Raw genomic sequence first — 27,185 nt, forward strand, 5'->3', positions numbered from 1 at the left:
ATTGTGTATGTTTCTCGTATTCAGTGGACAACTTTAGCGCTGCCACCAGTATCTTATGTGGCGGAGTTTACTTTGGGCACCGAGGCTTTGGAGCGGATGCTACTTCGGCACCCCTATAGCCACTCCCCTGTGTGTATATATGTATATGCTGTATATACACCTCCCACCAAGCTGTGAGTGAGCTGATCTTCCCTCCTATGAGCGGAGAATTATTTATTATGTGCCTGTTTGAAGTAAAAGGCTCTTACATTTTAATGAGCACTAAATAGGCACGAAGAAATATTGTTCATTAGCTGTAATCTGCGGAGCTGCTTGAGTGAACTTCCTTCAGAAGCTTCTTTAAGCGTTTCATTCACGTAAAGCAGTTTGTATGGTAATTAAGGGACGGCATTTTCTGTCAACATCTGTGCTGCTATTAATACAGCTGAAGGTGTACGCGGCTCCCGGTGCTGCGCCAGCGGGGACGGGACGGGGCCTTGGGCACGGAGGCTTTATTTTTAGAGCGTCACTCTTGTCACTTGCAGGATATTCTTCCCTGTTACCTGGCTGCGAACCGCGCCGTGTTATTACAGTGACATCTCTTCATTAATCATTTTACTGGCTGTGGCCAGGTAGGTAGATCATGCTGGTTAGCAGATGTGAGCAGACTGCTGTCTTGGCAGAGTAACCCACCTTGCCCCATGCCACATCAGATCTGCCTTGTCACGGAACGGGCCACAACTCCCTGCTTGAAGGGCACCTTTAGGGATATTGCAGAACTAATTAAAGGAGCCTTTAAAGACCAGCTGATATAAATAATAGATGGATAATTATCTGTTTATCCTTCTTTCTTATATCTGCAGTTGATATAAAAAGTCTTCACACCCGTTAAAATCCCAGGTTTTTGTGATGACTGATTTCAGATATATCCCCCTCCATGCGACCCGTTATCTGGACAATCCCATTGGGAAACAAACTGGAATCTTTTAGAGGGTAAATATTAAATAATAATAATGTGTTTGCCTAAATATACACACCCTAAAACTAATACTTTGTTGATGTAACCTTTGACCTTATGACGGCATTCAGAGTTTTTGGGTCGGTTTCTATCAGCATGGCACATCTTGACTTGGCAATCTTTTCCTGCTCTTCCTTGCAGAAGCTTCAAATCTGTCATATTGCGGGGGCATCTGGTGTGTAGCGCCCTCTTCAGGTCACCCACAGATCTACAATGGGATTTAGGTCTGGGCTCTGGCTGAGACATTCCTAACCTTTGATCTTCTTCTGGTGAAGCCGTTCTCTTGATGATTTGGCGGTCTGCTTTGGGTCGTCATCGAGGTGAAAGGTGAAACTCCTCTTTATCTTCAGCCGAGGCCTGAAGGTTTTGGGCCAACATGGACTGATATTTGGAACTAAAATCCCCTCCCCCTTGACTAAAGCCCCAGTTCCTGCAGCAGAACAGCCCCCACATAATGCTGCCCCCACCATCCTCACTGCAGTCTGGGGATCTTCTGGTTATGGCAGTGCTGGCTTTACACTCAACATCCCTTCTGGAATTATGGCCAAGTTCCCTATCGGTCTCATCAGACAGAACACGTCCCCCACAGACAGAACACATTCTACACAGACGTCTGGCAGACGGAATGGAGGTTATGGTAAAACATGGCCGGGCTTTTATGTTCTTCTTTGTTAGAAAAGTCTTCCATCTTGCCCCTCCTCCACAACCCAGACATATGAAGAACATGGGAGGTGGTTGTCACATGCACTACACAACCAGGACTGCCAGAAACTCCTGCAGCTCCTTTAACTCCTAACGCCACAGGGCGTAATGTTATATCCTGTTGCGTTACGTGCATAGCATGAGGTCAGTAGAGATCCCGAGCCATCCGGCAGCAGGTGACGGCTGTTACTGATAGCCGGCCTAGTGCTGCAACAGCGGGGATACATGAGGACAGCGCTCCCCACTGTTTACCCCCTACATGCCGTTATCTATGTAGATCGTGGCATGTAAAGGATTCACAGAGGGAGGGCGTTCCCTCTGTGATGTTATCAGATGCCCGCGATGTAATCGCTGAGGGGCGACGGGTTGCCATGACAACAGGATGCCAGATACAGGCGTCCTGCTTTGCCATTGCTATTTGTGATCGCTATTAGAAATGATAAGGTATTGTAGGACATAATTCCTGCAATGCTTTAGCATAGTGATCATAGGTGCTATGCATGGTTAAGGTCCCCTTCAGGGACATAAAGAGTGTAAGGAAACAAAAAAAATGTAAAAGAAAAAACATGCAAAGAAAATATTTGAAAAAAAAAACTTTTTTGCTTATTTCCCCCTATCTGTATTAAAAAATTACGAATTTTAAAAAATCCCCACATATTTGGTATCATCGTGTCCGTAATGACCTGTACTATGATTAGAATGTAATAGAATTGTACAGAAAACAGAGAACACGAAGGAGAAATATATCTGAAATCATTCATTTTTGACGGATTTTTTAATATGACAAAACCATGCTATTCTAATAGGGGTGTGTAGACTTTTTATACTTTATCTATCTATCTCATATCTATCTATCTATCTATCAATCTATCTATCTATCTATCTATCACATATCTATCTATCTATGTATCTATCTATCACATATCTATCTATCTATCTATCTATCTATCATCTATCTCATATCTATCTATCTCCTATCTATCTATCTCATATCTATCTATCTCATATCTATCTATCTATCTATCTATCTATCTATCTATCTATCTATCTATCTATCTATCTATCTATCTATCTCATATCTATCTATCTCATATCTATCTATCTCATATCTATCTATCTCATATCTATCTATCTATCTATCTATCTATCTATCTATCTATCTATCTATCTATCTATCTATCTATCATCCGGCAGTGCTCTAGATTTGCTGAACGGCTGTAGAGGAAGTCTCAAAAGCCTACAGACTTTCTCCACTTTAAATTCATGCTCAGAACCTACAACTTCGCCCTCTACCGTGCCAAACAAATCTACTTCACCTCTCTCGTCTCATCACTATCCCATAACCCTAAAAGACTCTTTGACACTTTCCACTCCCTTCTCAGCCCAAAATTGCAGCCCCCCGTGACGGATCTCTGTGCTGAAGAGCTGGCTACTTACTTCAAAAAGAAAATTGACAACATCCGTCAGGAAATAACCTCCCAATCCCAAACTAGCCCTGAACCTAGTCTCATCAGCACTGCATCTAGCTCCTGCTCACTGTCTGTACTCAGACTAATGACAGAGGAAGAAGTCTCCAGAATGCTCTCCTCTGCTCACCCACCATCTGCGCTAGCGACCCTCTTCCCTCATACCTCCTCCGGTCCCTCTCCCCGGTGGTCATCTCCCACCTCACCACTATATTCAATCTTTCTCTGACGACCTCTTGCATTTTCCCCTCTTCATTCAAACACGCTACCATATCCCTGCTGCTAAAGAAACCGACTCTTGACTCGATCAATGCTGCCAACTATCGACCCATCTCAAATCTTCCCTTCATCTCCAAACTACTAGAATACCTGGTTTACTCCCACCTTATAAGCTATCTCTCAGAAAATTCCCTTTTTGACCCTCTACAGTCCGGCTTCCGCCCCCTACACTCGACAGAAACTGCCCTGACTAAAGTGTCAAACGACCTCCTGACGGCCAAATCGAGGGGCGACTACTCCCTACTGATCTTCCTCGATCTCTCTGCAGCATTTGACCCTGTTGACCACAAACTCTTCCTCAGTATGCTTCACTCCATCGGCCTAAATGACACTGCTCTTGCCTGGTTCTCCTCCTACTTATCTGACCACTCCTTCAGTGTCTGCCTTGCGGGCTCTAACTCCCCTCCTCTCCCTCTTGCTGTTGGGGTCCCCAGGGCTCAGTCCTCAGCCCCATTCCCCGCTCGTTGTTGGGGTCCCCCAGGTCTCGGTCCTTGGCCCCCTCCTCTTCTCCTTGCTGTTGGGGTCCCCCAGGGCTTAAATCTTGGCCCCCTCCTTTTCTGCATCTACACATTGGACAGACCATTAGGAGATTTGGCTTTCAGTACCATCTCTATGCTGATGACACCCAGCTATACACCTCTTCCCGTGACATCACAGCGCCGGTCCTCCAGAACACCACCGACTGTCTGTCCGCTGTCTCTAACACTATGTGTTCTCTACCTAAAACTGAACCTTTCAAAAACTGACCTTCTCCTGTTTCTGCCCTCTACTAACCGACCTCATCCTGACATCTCCATCTCAGTGTGTGGCACCACCATAACTCCCACCACGCCCGCTGCCTTGAGGTCATATTCGACTCCGATGTCTCCTTCACCCCCTACATCCAATCTCTCGCCCGAACATGTCAGCTGCAACTCAAGAACATCGCTAGATTCGCCCTTTTCTCACCATGGACACGCTAAAAACGTTCACCGTTGCCCTCATCCACTCTCGGCTCGATTATTGCAACTCGCTGCTGATCGGCCTTCCCCGCACCAGACTCTCCCCTCTCCAATCCATCCTGAATGTGGCAGCCAGGCTCATCTTCCTGTCCAGCCGCTACTCGGACGCCTCTGCCCTGTGCCGGTCACTGCACTGGCTGCTCGGCAAATACAGAATACAATTTAAACTCACTGCTATCATCCAGAAAGCCCTCCACAGTGCAGAGCCGCCCTCATCTCAATCCATCACCCAGCCCGCACCCTCCGCTCTGCTAATGAAAACAGACTAAGTGCCCCTTTAATTTGAACCTCTTATTCCTGCCTCCAAGACTTCTCCAGAGCAGCACCAGTCCTCTGGAACGTGCGACCAAAAATTATCGGGGCAATCACTGACGCACTTAACTTCAGGCGTGCTCTAAAAACACACCTCGTCAGGGAGGCATACCGCATTCCCTAAACCAAACCCCTCTGAACTCCGCCTGATTACATGCTCCCTGTCCTAGTGACTGCAACCCATGCTAACCGTAATCAACCGCCCCCTACAGCCATACCGACTCTGCCACTATACGGCCTGACCATTGTTTGTGTGTATAGCATCCCTCACTCTCCACCTTGCCATACCGTGCACATCTCCAGCCCCTTTACCTTCTGTATAACCCCACTATTTGTAGTATGTAAGCTCGTTGGAGCAGGACCCTTACCCCTACTGTCTCCATCAATTAATTACTTTATGTAACTGTGGTCTTGTTTTAATTCCCCTTTATTGTAAGCACTACCCAGAATATGTTAGAACTACATAAATAAAGATTATTATTATCTATCTAATATCTTATCTATCTATTTATCTATCTCATATCATCTATCTATATATCTCATATCTATCTATCTAATATCTATCTATCTCATATCAATCTATCTTCTATCTATCTTTGAAAATTCCTGGAGAACAGGAGAAGTCACAGAAGATTGGAAAAGGGAAATGTTGTCCCTATCTTCAAAAAAGGGAAGAAGGTGGATCCAGGAAACTACAGGCCTGTGAGCCTGGCTTCTATACCAAGAAAGATCTTTGAGCAAATTATTAAACAGCATGTATGCAAGTACTTGGATGAAAATTGAGTAATTAACCAGAGCCAGCATGGGTTTGTAAGAAACAAGTCATGCCAGACGAATCTAATTTCCTTCTATGACAGAATCACCGACTGGGTTGATCAGGGAAATGCGGTGGATATAGTATATCTTGACTTTAGTAAAGTATTTAACAAAGTACCTCATACTATACTTATTGAAAATGACCAAATATGGGATTGACAAGGCAACTGTTAGGTAGATTCACAACTGGCTTAGTGATCATACTCAAAGAGCGGTCATAAATGGCTGCACATCCAAGTGGAAGAATGTATCGAGTGGGGAACCACAAGGCTCTGTCCTAGGCCCAGTGTTGTTCAGCATTTTTATAAATGATCTGGAGGAGAGAACTGATGGGAAACTAATCAAATTTGCCGACGACACAAAGCTAGGAGGGATAACTAACACTAGGGAAGAGAGGGAGAGTATTCAAAAAGATCTAGAAAAGCTTACACAGTGGTTGGCGACTAACAGAATGGTATTTAACAAGAAGAAATGCAAAGTCCTACATCTGGGCAAGAAAAATAAAGAAAGCACATACAGAAGGGGAGGAATTGGGCTAAGCAGCACATGTGAAAAAGACTTGGGTATACTAATAGATCATAGACTGAACATGAGTCAACAATGTGATGCAGCAGCCAAAAAGGCAAACACAATTCTGGGATGTATTAAGAGAAGCATAGAGTCTAGATCATGTGAGGGCATTATTCTCCTCTACTTTTCCTTAGGGCTCCTGCACACTTGCGTTTTTCTTGCACGTTTTTTTCATGTAATATCGCTGCGTTTTTTTCACGCAATTGTCAATGGGACTTTCTAATTTTAAAAACACATCGCACAAAAATAGCAGAAGCACAAACTTGCGATTCATTTTTAACTTTAGAAAGTCCCATTGACAATTGCGTGAAAAAAACAAGCAAGAAAAACGCAAGTGTGCAGGAGCCCTTAATCAGACCTCATCTGGAATACTGTGTCCAGTTCTGGGCACCCCACTATAAAAAAGACAGAGACAAACTGGAGCAAGTTCAGAGAAGAGTTACCAAGATGGTGAGCGGTCTGCAAATCATGTCCTATGAGGAACAGTTAAGAATGTTAAGCTTGCAGAAGAGAAGGCTGAGAAGAGACTTAAAGGGGTTGTCCCGCGCCGAAACGTTTTTTTTTTTTTTTCAACCCCCCCCCCCCCGTTCGGCGCGAGACAACCCCGATGCAGGGACGTACAGAAAGCTCACCGGAGCGCTTACCTTAATCCCCGCGCTCCGGTGACTTCTATACTTACCTGTGAAGATGGCCGCCGGGATCCTCTGCCTCCGTGGACCGCAGCTCTTCTGTGCGGTCCACTGCCGATTCCAGCCTCCTGATTGGCTGGAATCGGCACGTGACGGGGCAGAGCTACACGGAGCTACACGGAGCCCCATAGAGAACAGGAGAAGACCTGGACTGCGCAAGCGCGGCTAATTTGGCCATCGGAGGGCGAAAATTAGTCGGCACCATGGAGACGAGGACGCTAGCAACGGAGCAGGTAAGTGTAAAACTTTTTATAACTTCTGTATGGCTCATAATTAATGCACAATGTACATTACAAAGTGCATTAATATGGCCATACAGAAGTGTATAGACCCACTTGCTGCCGCGGGACAACCCCTTTAATAGCTGTCTACAAATATCTGAAGGGCTGTCACACTGCAGAGGGATCAACCCTATTCTCATCTGCACAAGGAAAGACTAGAAGCAATGGGATGAAACTCAAAGGGAGGAGACACAGATTAGATATTAGACAGTGAGGGGATCAATGAGTGGAACAGGTTGCCATGGGAGGTGGGGAGTTCTCCTTCAATGGAAGTGTTCAAACAAAGGCTGGACAGACATCTATCAGTCTTCATTCATTGTGACTACTCACCCAGTGACACTCGTGACTCTTCGACAGCCACTGAAGCCTGTGACCGCCCACTGCTTCTTCCTGGTTCCATGTTGCAGGCAACAGGGCTACAGCACTGGGCAGAAAGCCACTGGGATAGATGAATATTCCATTTTTCTTTATTTGAAGCCCTTTTAACTTATTTTTAATGCTCCAGCAAACCCCTTTACCTGCATGCTATACTGCAAAGGTTTCATTTTTATCTTGTACTGCAGGCTGTGTGAATGTATAGACCTGGATGGAGCTGGTTGTTGGAAGATGATAGAGCTCAGCTTAGAAGGCGATAGAACAGCCCGAGTGATTGAGCTCTCTTCAGTCTCCTAGCTCTCAGCCAATCAGCTTCAGCCTGAGGGGATTCAGCTGGAAGATTCTAGAAGGGGAGGAGCAAAACCCTGCAGTGTTATAGGAGTTGGAGAAGATAAACAGTAGCAGTAGTGACGAGTGCAAAGACAGCTGGTTTGAGGGACATTGTTCTTGGATCTTATGCTTGCGGAAGAAACGTGCTTACTGCAGGCTGCAAGAATCCCGGGGCCCTGGTGAAAAACCCAGGTAAGTAGTATGGGAGCTGACAGAGGGGCAGCAGCACTGCCAGCCACCACCTTCAACAGGATTTGAGAGCTTGGACGCTGATCCTTTCATCACCTGGATCTTAAATAAACACATGAATTATATGTTACCCTGCCAGACTCTCTGGATTCTCTTCTACTGGAGGTCACACAAAGCTCTACACCAGGACATCACACCCAGGAGCTGAGGCCAGCTGGTAGCATCATTCCTTCAACTTTTTAACTACAGTGTAGCCGGGTGAGAGAAGGACATTTACAATCTCAGCCACGATGATACTAACCTTCGACTCCTGCACACTACATTACCACCTGCTGCAGACATGATGCCAAGCCAGAAAGCAGCTTGGGACATCAATCCTGAGGACCCTACACCTATGCCTCATGGACAGGGGCCTCTAAGTCGCTAAAATTCTTTGACCCGTGTTCTGTCGCCGCCTTCTTCACATCACACCAAAGATGTTCTAAGAGATTCAAGTCTGTGACAGCCACTCCAGAGTCTTCCAAGACCTCTTCTGAAACCACACTTTTGTGGACTGTGGGGTCTTCTTGGAATCATTGTCCAGTTGGAAGGTCCAACAGGGGGCAGTAATACAGTAGTTATATTCTTGTACATAGGGGGCAGTATTATAGTAGTTATATTCTTGTACATAGGGGGCAGTATTATAGTAGTTATATTCTTGCACACAGGGTCTGTATTATAGTAGTTATATTCTTGTACATAGGGGGCAGTATTATAGTAGTTATATTCTTGTACATAGGGGGCAGTATTATAGTAGTTATATTCTTGTACATAGGGGGCAGTATTATAGTAGTTATATTCTTGTACATAGGGGGCAGTATTATAGTAGTTATATTCTTGTACATAGGGGGCAGTATTATAGTAGTTATATTCTTGTACATAGGGGGCAGTATTATAGTAGTTATATTCTTGTACATAGGAGGCAGTATTATAGTAGTTATATTCTTGTACATAGGGGGCAGTATTATAGTAGTTATATTCTTGTACATAGGGGGCAGTATTATAGTAGTTATATTATTGTACATAGGGGGCAGTATTATAGTAGTTATATTCTTGTACATAGGGGGCAGTATTATAGTAGTTATATTCTTGTACATAGGGGGCAGTATTATAGTAGTTATATTCTTGTACATAGGGGGCAGTATTATAGTAGTTATATTCTTGTACATAGGGGGCAGTATTATAGTAGTTATATTCTTGTACATAGGGGGCAGTATTATAGTAGTTATATTCTTGTACATAGGAGGCAGTATTATAGTAGTTATATTCTTGTACATAGGGGGCAGTATTATAGTAGTTATATTCTTGTACATAGGGGACAGTATTATAGTAGTTATATTATTGTACATAGGGGACAGTATTATAGTAGTTATATTCTTGTACATAGGAGCAGTATTATAGTAGTTATATTCTTGTACATAGGGAGCAGTATTATAGTAGTTATATTCTTGTACATAGGAGCAGTATTATAGAAGTTATATTCTTGTACATAAGAGACAGTATTATAGTAGTTATATTCTTGTACATAGGGGGCAGTAATATAGTACTTATATTCTTGTACATAGGAGGCAGTATTATAGTAGTTATATTCTGGTACATAGAGCCAGTGTTATAGTAGTTATATTCTTGTACATAGGGGGCAGTATTATAGTAGTTATATTCTTGTACATAGGGGGCAGTATTATAGTAGTTATATTCTTGTACATAGGGGGCAGTATTATAGTAGTTATATTCTTGTACATAGGAGGCAGTATTATAGTAGTTATATTCTTGTACATAGAGCCAGTGTTATAGTAGTTATATTCTAGTACATAGGAGGCAGTATTATAGTAATTATATGCTGGTACATAGGGGGCAGTTTTTTAGTAGTTATATTCTTGTACATAGGAGGCAGTATTATAGTAGTTATATTCTTGCACATAGGGGGGGCAGTATTATAGTAGTTATATTCTTGTACATAGGGGGCAGTATTACAGTAGTTATATTCTTGTACATAGAAGCAGTATTATATTAGTTATATTCTTGTACATAGTGGGCAGTATTATAGTAGTTATATTCTTGTATATAGGGGGCAGTATTATAGTAGTTATATTCTTGTACATAGGGGGAAGTATTATAGTAGTTATATTCTTGTACATAGGGGGTAGTATTATAGTAGTTATATTCTTATACATAGGGGGCAGTATTATAGTAGTTATGTTCTTGTACATAGGGGCAGTATTATAGTAGTTATATTCTTGTACATAGGGGGCAGTATTATAGTAGTTATGTTCTTGTACATAGGGGCAGTATTATAGTAGTTATATTCTTGTACATAGGGGCAGTATTATAGTAGTTATATTCTTGTACATAGGGGGCAGTATTATAGTAGTTATATTCTTGTACATAGGGGGCAGTATTATAATAGTTATATTCTTGTACATGGGAGACAGTATTATGGTAGTTATATTCTTATACATAGGAGGCAGTATTATAGTAGTTATATTCTTGTACATAGCAGGCAGTATTATAGTAGTTATATTCTTGTACATAGAGCCAGTGTTATAGTAGTTATATTCTAGTACATAGGAGGCAGTATTATAGTAGTTATATTATTGTACATAGGGGGCAGTATTATAGTAATTATATTCTTGTACATAGGAGGCAGTATTATAGTAGTTATATTCTTGTACATAGAGCCAGTGTTATAGTAGTTATATTCTAGTACATAGAGCCAGTGTTATAGTAGTTATATTCTAGTACATAAGAGGCAGTATTATAGTAGTTATATTCTTGTACATAGGGGGCAGTTTTTTAGTAGTTATATTCTTGTACATAGGAGGCAGTATTCTAGTAGTTATATTCTTGTACATAGGAGGCAGTATTATAGTAATTATGTGCTGGTACATAGGGGCAGTTTTTTAGTAGTTATATTCTTGTACATAGGGGGGGCAGTATTATAGTAGTTATATTCTTGTACATAGGGGGCAGTAATATAGTAGTTATATTCTTGTACATAGGGGGCAGTATTACAGTAGTTATATTCTTGTACATAGAAGCAGTATTATAGTAGTTATATTCTTGTACATAGTGGGCAGTATTATAGTAGTTATATTCTTGTACATAGGGGGTAGTATTATAGTAGTTATATTCTTGTACATAGGGGGTAGTATTATAGTAGTTATATTCTTATACATAGGGGGCAGTATTATAGTAGTTATGTTCTTGTACATAGGGGCAGTATTATAGTAGTTATATTCTTGTACATAGGGGGCAGTATTATAGTAGTTATATTCTTGTGCATAGGAGGCAGTATTATAGTATTTATATTCTTGTACATGGGAGACAGTATTATAGTAGTTATATTCCTGTACATAGGGGGCAGTATTATAGTAGTTATATTCTTGTACATAGGGGGCAGTATTATAGTAGTTATATTCTTGTACATAGGAGGCAGTATTATAGTAGTTATATTCTTGTACATAGAGCCAGTGTTATAGTAGTTATATTCTTGTACATAGGAGCAATATTATAGTAGTTATATTCTTGTACATAGTGGGCAGTATTATAGTAGTTATATTCTTGTACATAGGGGCAGTATTATAGTAGTTATATTCTTGTACATAGAAGCAGTATTATAGTAGTTATATTCTTGTACATAGTGGGCAGTATTATAGTAGTTATATTCTTGTACATAGGGGCAGTATTATAGTAGTTATATTCTTGTACATAGGAGGCAGTATTATAGTAGTTATATTCTTGTACATAGAGCCAGTGTTATAGTAGTTATATTCTAGTACATAGGAGGCAGTATTATAGTAGTTATATTCTTGTACATAGGAGCAGTATTATAGTAGTTATATTCTTGTACATAGAAGCAGTATTATAGTAGTTATATTCTTGTACATAGTGGGCAGTATTATAGTAGTTATATTCTTGTACATAGGGGCAGTATTATAGTAGTTATATTCTTGTACATAGGGGGTAGTATTATAGTAGTTATATTCTTGTACATAGGGGGCAGTAATATAGTACTTATATTCTTGTACATAGGAGGCAGTATTATAGTAGTTATATTCTTGTACATAGAGCCAGTGTTATAGTAGTTATATTCTAGTACATAGGAGGCAGTATTATAGTAGTTATATTCTTGTACATAGGAGCAGTATTATAGTAATTATATGCTGGTACATAGGGGGCAGTATTATAGTAGTTATATTCTTGTACATGGGAGACAGTATTATAGTAGTTATATTCTTGTACATAGGGGGGGCAGTATTATAGTAGTTATATTCTTGTACATAGGGGGCAGTAATATAGTAGTTATATTCTTGTACATTGGGGGCAGTATTACAGTAGTTATATTCTTGTACATAGAAGCAGTATTATAGTAGTTATATTCTTGTACATAGGGGGCAGTATTATAGTAGTTATATTCTTGTACATAGGGGCAGTATTATAGTAGTTATATTCTTGTACATAGGGGGTAGTATTATAGTAGTTATATTCTTGTACATAGGGGGCAGTATTATAGTAGTTATATTCTTGTACATGGGAGACAGTATTATGGTAGTTATATTCTTGTACATAGGAGGCAGTATTATAGTAGTTATGTTCTTGTACATAGGGGCAGTATTATAGTAGTTATATTCTTGTACATAGGGGGCAGTATTATAGTAGTTATATTCTTGTACATAGGAGGCAGTATTATAGTAGTTATATTCTTGTACATGGGAGACAGTATTATAGTAGTTATATTCTTGTACATAGGGGGCAGTATTATAGTAGTTATATTCTTGTACATGGGAGACAGTATTATGGTAGTTATATTCTTGAACATAGGAGGCAGTATTATAGTAGTTATATTCTTGTACATAGGAGGCAGTATTATAGTAGTTATGTTCTTGTACATAGGGGGCTGTATTATAGTAGTTATATTCTTGTACATAGGGAGCAGTATTATACTAGTTATATTCTTGTACATAGGAGGCAGTATTATAGTAGTTATATTCTTGTACATAGGGGGGGCAGTATTATAGTAGTTATATTCTTGTACATAGGGGGCAGTAATATAGTAGTTATATTCTTGTACATAGGGGGCAGTATTACAGTAGTTATATTCTTGTACATAGAAGCAGTATTATAGTAGTTATATTCTTGTACATAGTGGGCAGTATTATAGTAGTTATATTATTATACCTAGGGGGCAGTATTACAGTAGTTATATTATTGTACATAGGGGGCGGTATTATAGTAGTTATATTCTTGTACATAGAGGGCAGTATTATAGTAGTTATATTCTTGTACATAGGGGGCAGTATTATAGTAGATATATTTTTGTACATAGGGGCAGTATTATAGTAGTTATATTCTTGTACATAGGGGGTAGTATTATAGTAGTTATATTCTTGTACATAGGGGCAGTATTATAGTAGTTATATTCTTGTACATAGGGGGTAGTATTATAGTAGTTATATTCTTGTACATAGGGGCAGTATTATAGTTGTTATATTCTTGTACATAGGAGGCAGTATTATAGTAGTTATATTCATGTACATAGGGGGCAGTATTATAGTAGTTATATTCTTGTACATAGGAGGCAGTATTATAGTAGTTATATTCTTGTACATGGGAGGCAGTATTATAGTAGTTATATTCTTGTACATAGGGGGCAGTATTATAGTAGTTATATTCTTGTACATAGGAGGCAGTATTATAATAGTTATATTCTTGTACATAGGAGGCAGTATTATAGTAGTTATATTCTTGTACATAGGGGGCAGTATTATAGTAGTTAAATTTTTGTACATAGGTGGCAGTATTATAGTGGTTACATACTTTTACATATCAGGCAGCATTATATTAAGTGTAGTTTGGAATATAGGGGGCAGTATTATAATAATTATTAACAATTGTCAGTAAGAATGACGCAGTTAGGATATACAGCAGTTATAGACGAATGCTTATCAAGAACAATATAAATATAGAGTCTCTTATTCTGTAGTCTGCACTTGGCATTGATCTGAGGTCATTCATACTCGGCACACTGCAGCTATCTCAATTGCTTTTTCATGCCCACCAATTTTGTGTTGTATTCATGGTGATTAATTCGTTTGCGATGAAAGTTTATTAGGTTTTTTTTCTTTCAATCAAGGCACATTGCATTTTTACTGTAAAGTGGCAACAAAGTTAACAAGTCTGCCTGTTAGAAGAGTTTGTATTTTACACTCCTTTCCATATAACCAGCCAGAGAAGGAGAAAAAGTTCCTGCGTTGAACCGCCCGGCGCACGGCCAGCGTTAGCTGCATGTGGCCCATGCGATGGTGCTGACCACCAGCCTGTAAGGAATTCACCAGGCGCATGTCAGAGGCTGTATGTATGTCATGTCATGATCCTGGTTTTGGTACCGTACCTATTCCCTGAGCTGTGCTGGTGTGGGTACGCTGCTACCTCTTGCTGCAGACAGACTGACCATCAGTGTAATATATATTGCGTCATGTACCATCTAACCGAAGGCAGCCACTGCCTCTAATAATCAGTCTTGTCTGGGTTTATGTGAGATTTCACCCCTCTGAATGACTGCTGTGAAATCTGCTGTGAATCCACTCAAATCCACATAGAATACATTTCACATGAAAAATGAATTTTTATGCTAAATTTACTTCTCTTCTGGACCCGAAGAATCCGTAAAGTTTACCTTTCAAACATTGTGTGTTTTGGCACCTTGGTGGTTAATTGGTGCGTATGTAGATTCGGTTAACATAAGAATTGTGGCAAACATGGAGGGGGATGACATTTGCTATTATGCCCATTTCTTAATCCAGTTCTGGGCACCTTTGGCCTCGATGACTGCAGTTCCCCTCCGTGGCCTCTTCTCTCCAGATCCCCATAGATGTGTGCAGGGATTCGCCTCCATTCCTGGAGGAGCTTCGGATAGTGATGGGGGGATGATGGGAGTGTTGGGCGCACGGATACGGCGTTCTAGTTCATCCCTCTTGATGGTATTAAGATCCAGACTTTAGGCGGCTAACAAACTTTGCAGGTATTCTGCCCTCCCACACTGCGTGCCGAATGACATGGTGGTCGGTCATGTTGGTGAAGACACGGAGCTGTACCAGAGTATGACCACAGGGGAGGTGATGCCACAGGTGTAGAGCTGACAACAGGGTCCCCCACCAGTCCCCATTGTCAGCTCTACACCTGGTGACATCCCCCCACCAGACCCCGTTGCCAGCTCTACACCTGGTGACATCCCCCCACCAGACCCCGTTGCCAGCTCTACACCTGGTGACATCCCCCCACCAGACCCTGTTGTCAGCTCTACACCAGGTGACATCCCCCACCAGACCCCGTTGTCAGCTCTACACCTGGTGACATCCCACCACCAGACCCCATTATCAGCTCTACACCTGGTGACATCCTCCCACCAGACCCCGTTGTTAGCTCTACACCTGGTGACATCCCCCCACCAGACCCCGTTGTGAGCTCTACACCTGGTGACATCACCCCACCAGACCCTGTTGTGAGCTCTACACCTGGTGACATCACCCCACCAGAGCCCGTTGTCAGCTCTACACCTGGTGACATCCTCCCACCAGACCCTGTTGTCAGCTCTACACCTGGTGACATCCCCCCACCAGACCCCGTTGTCAGCTCTACACCTGGTGACATCCCCCCACCAGACCCCGTTGTCAGCTCTACACCTGGTGACATCCCCCCACCAGACCCCATTGTCAGCTCTACATCTAGTGACATCCCCCCATCAGACCCCATTGTCAGCTCTACACCTGGTGACATCCCACCACCAGACCCTGTTGTTAGCTCTACACCTGGTGAAATCCCCCCACCAGACCCTGTTGTCAGCTCTACACCTGGTGACATCCCCCCACCAGATCCTGTTGTCAGCTCTACACCTGGTGACATCCCCCCACCAGATCCTGTTGTCAGCTCTACACCTGGTGACATCCCACCACCAGATCCTGGTATCAGCTCTACACCTGGTGACATCCCACCACCAGACCCCCCTGTCAGCTCTACACCTGGGGGCATCTGATGGTTTCTGTATGATCCTCTCCTCTATACCTAATGCTCGCACATCACCTGACTGCGCCGGACTGCTGGAGGCCAATACTTTTATATCTTTTAGTCTATATTGTGTATATTATACAGCTGGTAATTAACCCTATGTTGTTTGGAGCATAATGCCATTGCTATGTGTTACCTCTATTCCTCGCTGTGGACCTTCTGTCTTTGTTCCCTACACTTTCTGCTGCCAGGGTTTAAATGTTTACATATGCAATAAAATCTATGGCTGATCTCCGCATCCTTCATGCCGCTTTGTGCCCCTTTTGTAATAAACATGCCCTTTTAGAGCGAAAACCCCCTGACTTTTGTGTCGTGCGCTAATCATAATATTCATGAGCCCATCCAATCAGCAGCCAAAAGTGAAAATAAATTGTGCTTTAAATAACAATTTATCCGCCGTCCAATACTTACTAAATAGCGATACTTAGAGTCGGGGCATCGCACTCAATTCTCTGCAAATTATCCAATAGCGTATTTGTCACATCTAATTGTAAGTTATCCCGGGCCGCCTCTAAAAACACAAACAAAAATTCGGTAATTTGAAAAAGAGAGAAGATGTTTCATGAGGCCACTAATCTCCGGGTTATTGGAGGAAATCGCCTGTAAGCTCCACTGGACAGATATGGAAATGAGGATGATGAAGTGGTGGGAATTTTTCTTACTTAGTTTTCTTATTTATTTATGAGGCGCCGCTTTGTGTTTGTGCTTTATGTAGATTTATGTAGAAAACACGAGGAGTTTGTACTGCTTTATGCCATTTATTTTTATACTTCTCCTTTATGAAGCGTCTGATAGATTTCGAGTCTGAAGCTCCTGATTAGAAAGGAAAAGGTTTTTATCATCTTATTTATTTTTATGTTTTTTCTTTATAAAAAATCTGATATTTTTATTAATTGTTTTTTTGCATTTATAAAGCTCTGCTTGTTACGTATTTATTTAGTTATTAAACACCTTATACACCGGATGGCCACTTTATAAGTCCTTCTGGTCCTTTATTAGAGCCCCCAGCCCTTTATCAGAGCCCCCAGCCCTTTATTAGAGCCCCCAGCCCTTTATCAGAGCCCCCAGCCCTTTATCAGAGCCCTTGGCGCTCTCACGATTGGCGCCCCCTGTACGGTAATTCTCTCCGGAAGCATAAAATCACATGACAAGTTTTCCGTGGATTAGTTTCAGTGTGAATCCACATTAGATGGAAGATCCAGCGATCGGAGCGACTTCCAACGAGGCCGGTCATCGGTGCTAGACTAGCCGGGGGCTCACTGCCAACCGTGGGGGTTTCTCATGTAATGATATGGAGAGTATACAGAGAATGGCGCGATCAGGGAAGACATCCAGTGAAAGGAGATCCTGTGGACGGAAACAACTCATCACTGAAAGGGGTGACCAAGAGGCGGATCCTTAGCTGTCTCGTTAGCTCTCACACTGCACCACCACAAGATGGCGCCAAACATCCTCATTTTTAGCGCCATCTGTAGTCACCTAATTCAAAAAACGCACCAGATTAAAACATATTGACAGTAACCATAAAGCCATAGTAATACCCCCACAGCTCGTTGGTACACACACAGTACAACCCCAATTCCCCCCCAAATTAGGTTGCTGTGTAAAATGTAGAAAAATGGAAAGGAAAGAAGAATGTAACAATGTAGAATGATCATCTAAGCAGATTTCGACCCCAACAGGACCTATCAGGGGGGAGCGGACATTTTTCCATTTGATTAAAAAACAATTAACTGACTTGTAAATTAATGGCAGCGACGCATCTCACAAAAGTGGGGGCAGGATAAGCGAAAGGCTGGAAAAGGACAAACTGTGGCGCATCAGAAAATATATATTAGGAGTGTTTATATAATATATACTCTGCCAGTAAGTGTGCCCTTCCCTTACAGGTTTAGGAATAGTGTAACCAACAGCACCGAAGGTTCCCCAGAAAGGACCTGCAGATTATATTACATACTGTATATAACGGGCGCAAATATAACATTACCAGCAATCATATTCCTGCCAGCGGGCAGAACCCACAAGATCCAAACTAACATTACTAATAAGACCAGCAGATCTAACCAGCACCGAGTGCGGCGCCTCCCAACTCCGGGCCTCGGGGCCCCACAGGTCGTGTGTTCAGGATCGCCTCAGGTGACGGCATTATTGTCAGACATTACCACAGGGGTTCTTACTATAGGATATCCTGAAAACATGACCTGCTGGGGTCCCGAGGACTGGAGTTGGCAAACACTGACAGAGTGACTGATACCAGTATGGCAGCTCGACAAAGACCAACGTTACCAATAATATCCCTATATGGGGGCCAAATAATACGGTTTGTGGAAAGCACCAAGAAGGTAAGGGAGGAGACTTATAAGGCCATGCATGCTCCTCTAGGCAGTATGCAAATCAGGGAGATGGAACAATACTTCTGCAAGCGCCACCTAATGGATGGCAGCATTCCTGCAAGTCAATGTCTGACCCTTTATATGGGTCTTATAACAATGAGTGGGAATTAGAAGCCAGATCCCATCCACAGACGGCTGTTTGGGAGTTTTTGCCGCTCATCAGTGTGCAGGTGGATCCTGGAGGCCTGTATAAAGGGTCAGGCACTGATTTGCAGGAATGCCATCATCCAATAGGTGGCGCTGCAGAGGGATTGTTCCATCTCCCTTATTTGTTATATAGTGAAAGCAGTTGTACAGAGACGCTCCGCAGAGGTATAAGTGACTACAGCCCCGTTATATCCATAGGAAGGTGGAAAACACAACAAGCTCTATACTTGTGCCCCGGCGTATATATACATTATACGATACATTGTGATTGGTCTGTTCAGATACTTTATGTTTTCTAACCCGCGGATTATTTTTGCGTCTTCCTTATGTCTCCGTGTATTTCTGTCGCGCTTTCTGCTATTATCGCACGCGGTGATTTATTTCTGCGCCCATCGAGGTGAGCGGGACTTCAGGTGTTAGAAGCAGAAAAGCAAAACAGAATGAATGTTGAGTTTGCATCTCCCGAAATGTGTTGCCCAAAGGGCGGCGGAGGTTTGGATTGCATCTCTCCGATCCTTGCTGGCACTTGCGCCCGCAGCCTCCTCGCTCCCTAACTGGCGACCTGCCTGCGCGAACGGAGGAAACAGATTGCCTCTTTGCTGAGCACTTAGACAAGGTAGTGATGTGACGAGTGTGGACAAGCAGCTGGGAGCCGGGCGGACAGGCTGTCACACACTGACAAATCTGCTGTTCACATCCAGGCTGGGTGTGCAGTGAGATCGCCGCACGTTCCGCGCAGACCGCAGTCAGCGCCCCGAGAGAGGTCCTGCGACCGCCGGAGAGACATTCCAAGTGTATGGTAGACACGCTGCGCAGGTAGATCCTCTCCTGTAAGCCTCATTCACACGGGCGGACGCAATTCTGGTCCGTCAAAACGTCCCTGTTTACTGCGGTCTTTACACTCGCAGACCAAACACGACACGCTGCCACTGTCTTTACGTGCATAAAAAACGTACACCTGGATACCCCAATTTACATCAACCGGTCCGTATTCAGTCAATAGGGGCTTATTCAAACAGATAAATGCAATTTTGGTTCGTGAAAAACGCCCGGTTTTCATTACGCGTGTTTGTGCGCGTTCAGGAAGGAAGCTCGCCTCTCTGCTGGTGGTGAGAACTATAGGAAGGCCCCCCCTCCATCCATTCTTTAGGAGGTGCATCTGCCATGATGGAAGTTGGGCCGCTCACCTGAAGCAGCACCACCTTGCAGGACATGGGGTTCGTGTGGCGGTCAGAGCTGATATAAAGCAGTTGCAGTGTCAGTGCAGACTGTGTGTAAGCAGCGGCTAGGATGAACTGCAGCTCTAGAGCACTTAGTGCAGCAGGTGGGTTACACCTTGGGGGCCTTTGAAGACTCCCAGGTTTGCCGTATATCCCTATAGGCTGCTGATAAAAGTACATTACACCGCAGTACAGAAGTATTGTAGTATATCGGATGAGTGATCAGAAGATCGCAAGTTCAAGTCCCCTATGGGGACTAAAAAGAGTAAAAATTAGCTTGATAGTTTTTATGAGGATTAAAATATTAGAAGTCAAAAAACCTTTTCCGACCATAAATATAAACAAATCATAATCCCTACTGTCACATCTGTAAGAGCCTGAACTATCCAACTATAGCATTATCTATACGTCACAGTATGGGCTCCCACACACTTTGAAAACGCATCGCAGGTTGTGATTTTTGTGTGATCCGTTTTTAACATTAGAAAGTCCCATTGACAATTGTGTTAAAAAAAACGCAGCGATATCGCAGTGTTAAAAAAACGGAAGTGGGTGTGAGCCCTAAATGTCCTAAAGATGCAGAATGCCAGAATTGTATTTTTAGCACCCTTTCACTCCAAGTTCCCGCTGGCGATCGCAGAAAAACACGCTTTCTACTGCGTTTATTTGTGGTCTCCATACTATATTAATGGAGATCTCCCACCACGGAACCTAATAGCTGCGTTATTCCACCGTGGATTTACACCGCAGGGAGCGCGGTATAAACCCGTCTGTGGGCATTAGTCCTAGAAACTGATCAAAATGTTGCATGTAGCAAAAAGTGGCTGCAAAAAAAACTTACAGCTCGCTCTGCAGAAGATGCACCTCACAGGGGGCCCATCCGGGAAAACAAGTTATAGGTCAGAATGTGGTGACAAAAAGTCATGTTTTCAAGGAAAGGATTTTTTATTTTTTTTTAAGACAAAAAAATATAAAATGGGCATCGGCGTAACTGCACTGACCCCCAGAATAATGTGAACGTGTCCTTTTTACTGCACCGTGCATCCAGTGGTAATAGTTCCTCCAGTAGTAATAATGACCCCTTAGTGAACGCAATAATAAAAATGCCCCCTCTTTGTGCCTTCCCCACCCTTGTACCTCCAGCCGGGCAACAACAACACCATGAAGTACTTTGACTCACTCTCTAGCTCCGATCCAGCCACCGCTGATGTAATCGGAGACTGTGGCCCCTGAACCCTCCTCCTGCATTTGCGTTCTTGCACGCTCTGTTCACAGCTGAAGATTTACTTTTACTAGCCATTAATATGGCCGGGAAGAACTAATTCCTGGCAGTGACCTTTGGATTAAATTCCCGGCTCGGCCAGCGATCTATCTGCCAGGTAGTAACCCTAATAGAGCGTTGTCGTCCTGAGACAACCCTTTACGAATTGATGAAGATGTCAAATCCGTAAAAGTTTCAAATGATTCCACGCCAATCTTAGCGAACGCTCACATAGCGGATTGTTGCCTTGGAGTTTGATGCAGAATCCGTGACAATTACTTGTCAAATTCCGTAGCAAATCTGCATCCAATTGGAATGCGCACCGTAGTGACACGGCACGGCTGGTGCCACACACCGATGTCAAATCGGTGTACAGAAAATAAAGAAGTTCCATGTCGCTTCTTGAAGCAAGAGTAACACTGTTTCTGAAAGAAAGCCTCCACGTTTTTCTAATCTGATCGAACCTTTTAGGATCCCATACAGGAGTCCTAATACAGTTATGTGCATGGGGCCTGAATCACTGACACGTAACCTTTGGGATGAATTCTGCAGCTATTTGATATTAAAGGGATTATCCAGTTGTAAACTATTAATATTATAACTATTATACATTTCCTCAGGATAAACCATCAACAGAAGATCCGCAGGAGTCTGCCACTTGGAACACCTGCCAATCAGCTTTGACAGGGCCAGTGCACTTGCAGGGAGCTGACAGCTCCATTCCCACTGCAGCGGCCGAGCTTGGTATTACAGGCCAAGTTCCCATTCATTTCAATGCATGTAATATCAAAAGTGGCCACTGCAATGGGAACGGAGCTGTCTGCTTCCTGCAAAATCAGATCAGTGCACAGGCTCTAAAAGAGCCCTGACAACTAGGGGCGATCCAAGATGCCGAAAAGGCCTGATGACTGGGGTCCAAAAATGACAATGTACCATGTGGAAGGAGAGGGAATCTTCCCTCCAGCAGCAGACTCAGCGGGAGACAGTGCCATGGATCCAGATGCAACCAAGCTACATCCAACAATTATTGAGTGTGCACACACTAGGGACTATGATGGACTAACATGGACTGGGAGAGTACCTACCAGAGGGGACTGTAGTTATGTGGGAATCATGATGCGATGTTTGATGTTTATGAAGAGAAGACGATATGTAGGACACAGTGTGACTAAGTGACGCCATGTACCTATGCTATATGTAGATATAAGAACGTTACAATTTATACCATTTATCTACAAATTCAGCAGTTTTAGCAACAATAACCTTTATTCTCTAAATTATGGGATCAAAACATGTGGCTGAAGAGAAGTCGCCCCACCGGGTCGCGTAATCCGATGACTTTGGAAGGTTCGGTGTAGAACATCATTTAGTATTCTCGCATAGCGCCCGGGTCCCTGATACTCTGCACCGCGTGACGTCACCCCTACTCTCTCTGATTTGTTTCTCAATTTAATTAAAGTCTATGAGAACATAACAAACCATAAAAGAGGACGGCGCATCCATCTCCATCACTGAGCAGATTAGAACCTGCAGGAATGATTGCAGCGGGGCTTCATCATATATTAGAGATCATTCACATAATTAGCGGCCCACCAAACCTAATATTCAGATATGAGCTCTAAATAATTCTATTGTAAAGCGGCTGCTAATTATACGTAACGCTTGTAAATCCTTTTGTCATAATAACCTAGATGAGAACTTGAAAACATAATCAAATCTTCTGTCAGTCCCATATTTGTGCCCAGAGGTGTAACGTCAGCCTCCTGGCCCCAGTGCAATGTCTACAACAGCGCCCCCACCTGCCATGTGCTCTTCACTGGTGTCTTATGTGGCAGAGGGGCCTCCAGGGCCAATGCGACTTCTAGCTCTGCACCTCTTGGGTGTTATATCTGAGATCCAACCAATATCAAGATATTAAGTTGCAATCAAAATTAACCCCCCCCCCCCCCCGTTACAAATTAGGTTTATTTGTCAGATTTGCCAACCTTTTGCAAAAAAACAAAAAACAAAAACAAGAACAATTTAAAAAGCTGAACCTGACTAATATAACAAGCGGCTTCTCCAAATTTATCACAAAATGCCAATACTGCAATCTGAGGATTATTCACCCCCTGATTACAATTCCACATAGGTGTATACATTTGCAAATCGGATGTTGTCTCAAGCACACCTGATGTAACTAATCAGGGGTTCGTTAGTTGTATCAGGTGTGATTAAGATAAAACACATCAGACTCCTGCACTGCTGAGGGCTTTGTTGTCTGTAATGTTTGATGGTATGTTAGAAATATGGCTAAAGCCCCATTTACGCACAACAATCACATTGCTCAACAGCATTTTTGCATCTGGTGTGCAATATATCAATTCTTATGGATTTTTGGGTGTAGAATCCGAATTTACCTTTAGAAATGATGTATCACGTAAGGTTTTTATGCAATTTAGATTTTTCAATTTTTTTAAAAAGGTTTTTGTGTTTGTGCTCATTTTCTGGTGAATTATTTATATTAAAAAAAAAATCAGTGATTCAGCTAAACTCTTTATGTGAATGTAACACACAGTGGGTGAAGTTCTAAAAAAGGTCCCTAGATGGCAGAACAATGTAGTTGAGCAGGAAGGTTACCGACATGAGCCGATCTGCACTGATGTTTGGGGTTTGCTGTAATCTGCATGAAGCCCTTCTCTTCATTCTTATCTCAGCAGATCGGGATTCTTGGAGTTTCATTCACAGATACATCAGCAGAAAAACATTACTGAGTTCTGAGTGGTATTTTTTTTGTATTTAAAACCAGACAATATTTGGCAATCCTGTATTATTGTCCATGTGATAGTGCTGAGTATCTCAGAAATGTGACGTGATCGATAGAATCTGATTCTTCCACTAAATTCAGCACCCCAGAATTAGTAAGATTAACCTGTTTCCAAACCGGATACAGACATTTCTTTTTGATTTGTTGACCGGTGTTATTGTTTGAACGCATAAAAGACTGAACGAATGAACAACTGTTTTCCATAGAAATGTCAGCATTAAAATGTACAAATAATCCTGTGAAATTCTCTCCATTCCCCTCATTAGCTGAAGTAAAGGCGGTAGCTGTTGTTTGCTCAGGTGGTCGTGTGTTTATAGGAGGAATCTCTGGCTGGCAGGGTTTTAATTAGCGTGAAGATAAGCCATTGTCTTCTGCCGTATGAGTAAACAAGTAGACATTGTGTTCATACAAGGCAAACAATCACCGCTCCCCTTAAGTTGTTCAGCCTTTCAAAGACTTAATGAATACCATTTAAATGAAGCGAAAAACAAACGAACTAAAACTATTTTTATGCAGGTTGAAACTTAAGGCCTATTTAGACACAACGATTATCGCTCAAAAGCCGTCTTTTGTGTCTGGCTGCACTGACATCCGGCAGTTGTCTTTTAGTGTGCTGACAATGAGCCTTATCGGGGATTCACAGCGGGATACAGCTGATACTATTGTTTCAGCTCCCTGATAACAGGTTGAGTATGAAGAACAGAGCGGTCCAGCTGTGTTCTTCATACCTGGCACGGAGCGCTTGGCTGTATAACAGCCGGGCGCTTCGAGCAGAAAACATTTGGATGCAGAAGACAAGTGGGGACACCCTGCTTGTCTTCTGCATCCTCCACTCTGAGCGCCAGGCTGTATAACAGCCGGGCGCTCGGAGCGGGGAACAGCTGGATGCAGAAGACAAGCAGGGACATCCCGCTTGTCTTCTGCATCCTTTGCTCCCAGCGCTTGGCTGTATAACAGCCGGGCGCTCGGAGCGGGGAATAGCTGTCTTCTGCATCCTCCCCTGGCAGCGCAAGGTGATCGCTCATCTTGAGCGATCATCTTGCGCTATAAATTATACAACGATGATCGCTCAAAAGAGCGACACCTTTTTAGAGATTATCATTGTGTCTAAATGGGCCTTTAGCGATAAATGACAAATAAACGAACAGCGCACGATGGCTTCACATTTACAAGTAACAATTATTGGGCAAATTCGTTCGTTTGAGCGATAATCTTTGCGTGTAAATGGGCCTTTAGTTGGAAGAGTGGTCTAAAAAGTTATAGAAGAGATCATTGGGGGGTTGAATAATTTTGATTGCAGCTGTACTAAAAAGATCAGTTGGCACAGAATTTTAAACGTATTTTGATAAAATAAAAAGTTGTTTAGGATCGTGGCACAAAGGATCAACAGATTATGATGTAATAATAGCGCCCATCAGGTTTCAAGCAAGAATTGTGCCGCAGACTATCCGGATCTTGACATCAAAGATATTCTAGTGTGAACTAAGCCTAAACCCCTAAATCTCTGATGGCCGTCACTTAGGGGCTTCATTCCAACTCATAAGCCTTTTCACCAAGCATTGGAGTAAGGCCGAGTTCTAATGGCACCCGGACTCCTGATCTAATGGCCTGGATTGCAGAAACCTCCTGGCGGTTTAACCCCTCAGATGCCAACTATAGGGAGGGAGCCCCCTCTGTACCCCATTGGTCTCAGATGGGTTGTTATGACCTTATAATGGCCTCCAAGCCTACCATCTGCAGAGGCCTATTGGGCCCTACAAGGAAGGAACAGTGCAATGAATTTTATCAACAATTGAAGTAAAATCAAGTTAAACCCCCTCAGTAAAATCAGGGAAATAAAAACAAAAACAGAAGGCCGTCCCTCTTTATTATGTAAAAATATAAATAAGATACCATAAAAGTGGCATCACCGCGTTCACAACGACCGATCCAAATGCACAAGGTTTCAAATTATTATTGTGTTCAGTGAACGCTTTGAAAAAAAGCCAAAAAGTGGTAATTTTTTTATAATCCTGACTCACTAAAAAGCAGATCAAAAACTATCAAAAAGTGAAATCTACCATCAATTGCCCCAGTAAAAATACCACCATCAATGGAAAACACGAAATGTGACGCCACTAAGTGTTTGTGCTTTCATTGTGCATTAAGATCCTATATGTGTGTATAATGTGGTGGTCGCCTCCGCCCGGCTGACCTGCAGAATAACGTTATCATGTTGGCATCACTGAAAACTATTTGGGAATTGCTGGGGTTTTATCGTCTAACTTGCCTGTCGTGAAGGGTCCAATAGTGTCGCATTGCCAGGCATGCAGGTGCAGAAATTAAAAAAATGATCTGTTCCTGGGAAAGCTGGATGATGACCAGTATAGCCATCATTACGGCTCCAACAGTCGTACTTCCAGAGCTTCCTTGTTGAACAGTGATACATCTCTTGTTATGGTCAATTATCAGATGATTCATTTGGGGGTGCAGCATCCATGAGGCGAGTTGGGCTCAAGTGCCTCATTCCTCGCAGACATGCTGCCCCTTCTGGAGACTAAGGCCTCCTTCCCACGAGCGTGACGGGCTGCGCCGCGTAATATTCCGCAGTGAAGCCCGTCACGGCGCCCCCCAGAGACCCCATACTTACCAGCGGAAGATCGCGTGAAGACGCTTCCCCGCCCACCGCCGTCGCGTCATGTGACACGCCCACCGCGTCACGTGACGCGGCCGGCCGTGTCACGTGACGCGCCGGCCGCGTCATATGACACGCGGCGGTAGGCGGGGAAGCGTTTTTTCACGCTATCTTCCGCTGGTTGCAGCGGGAGATAGCGTGAACGGACGGCTTGCATTGACTGCAATGGAAGCCGTCAGCGCGTACACCCGCGGCAAATAGAACATGCTGCGGGTGAGAACGGGAGATTTCACGGTGCGTAATTCCGCGGTGGAATTACGCATCGTGTGCATTGTGCTATTAGGTTCAATAGAACCTAATAGCAGGGGGCAACGCAGCGGATTTTTGCCGCGGATTTACGCGGCGTAAATCCGTTCGTGGGAAGGAGGCCTAAGCCTTACAACACTTCCACCAACAGTGACCAGCAGTGTGTAACAATAGGGGTCGCAGAGGTTTCAAGGCTGATGGGGCTGGTACTATAGATCCTACCATGAGACTACTATTAAGGACTCTACACTCTTCACTGGGGTCCTGCAATGTGTCTGATACTGTAGAGACTACTATGAGAATGGCATCGGAATGAATGTGGGAGGAT

Source organism: Eleutherodactylus coqui, chromosome 3 (genome assembly GCF_035609145.1).
Source record: "Eleutherodactylus coqui strain aEleCoq1 chromosome 3, aEleCoq1.hap1, whole genome shotgun sequence".
NCBI classification, from domain to species: Eukaryota; Metazoa; Chordata; class Amphibia; order Anura; family Eleutherodactylidae; genus Eleutherodactylus; species Eleutherodactylus coqui.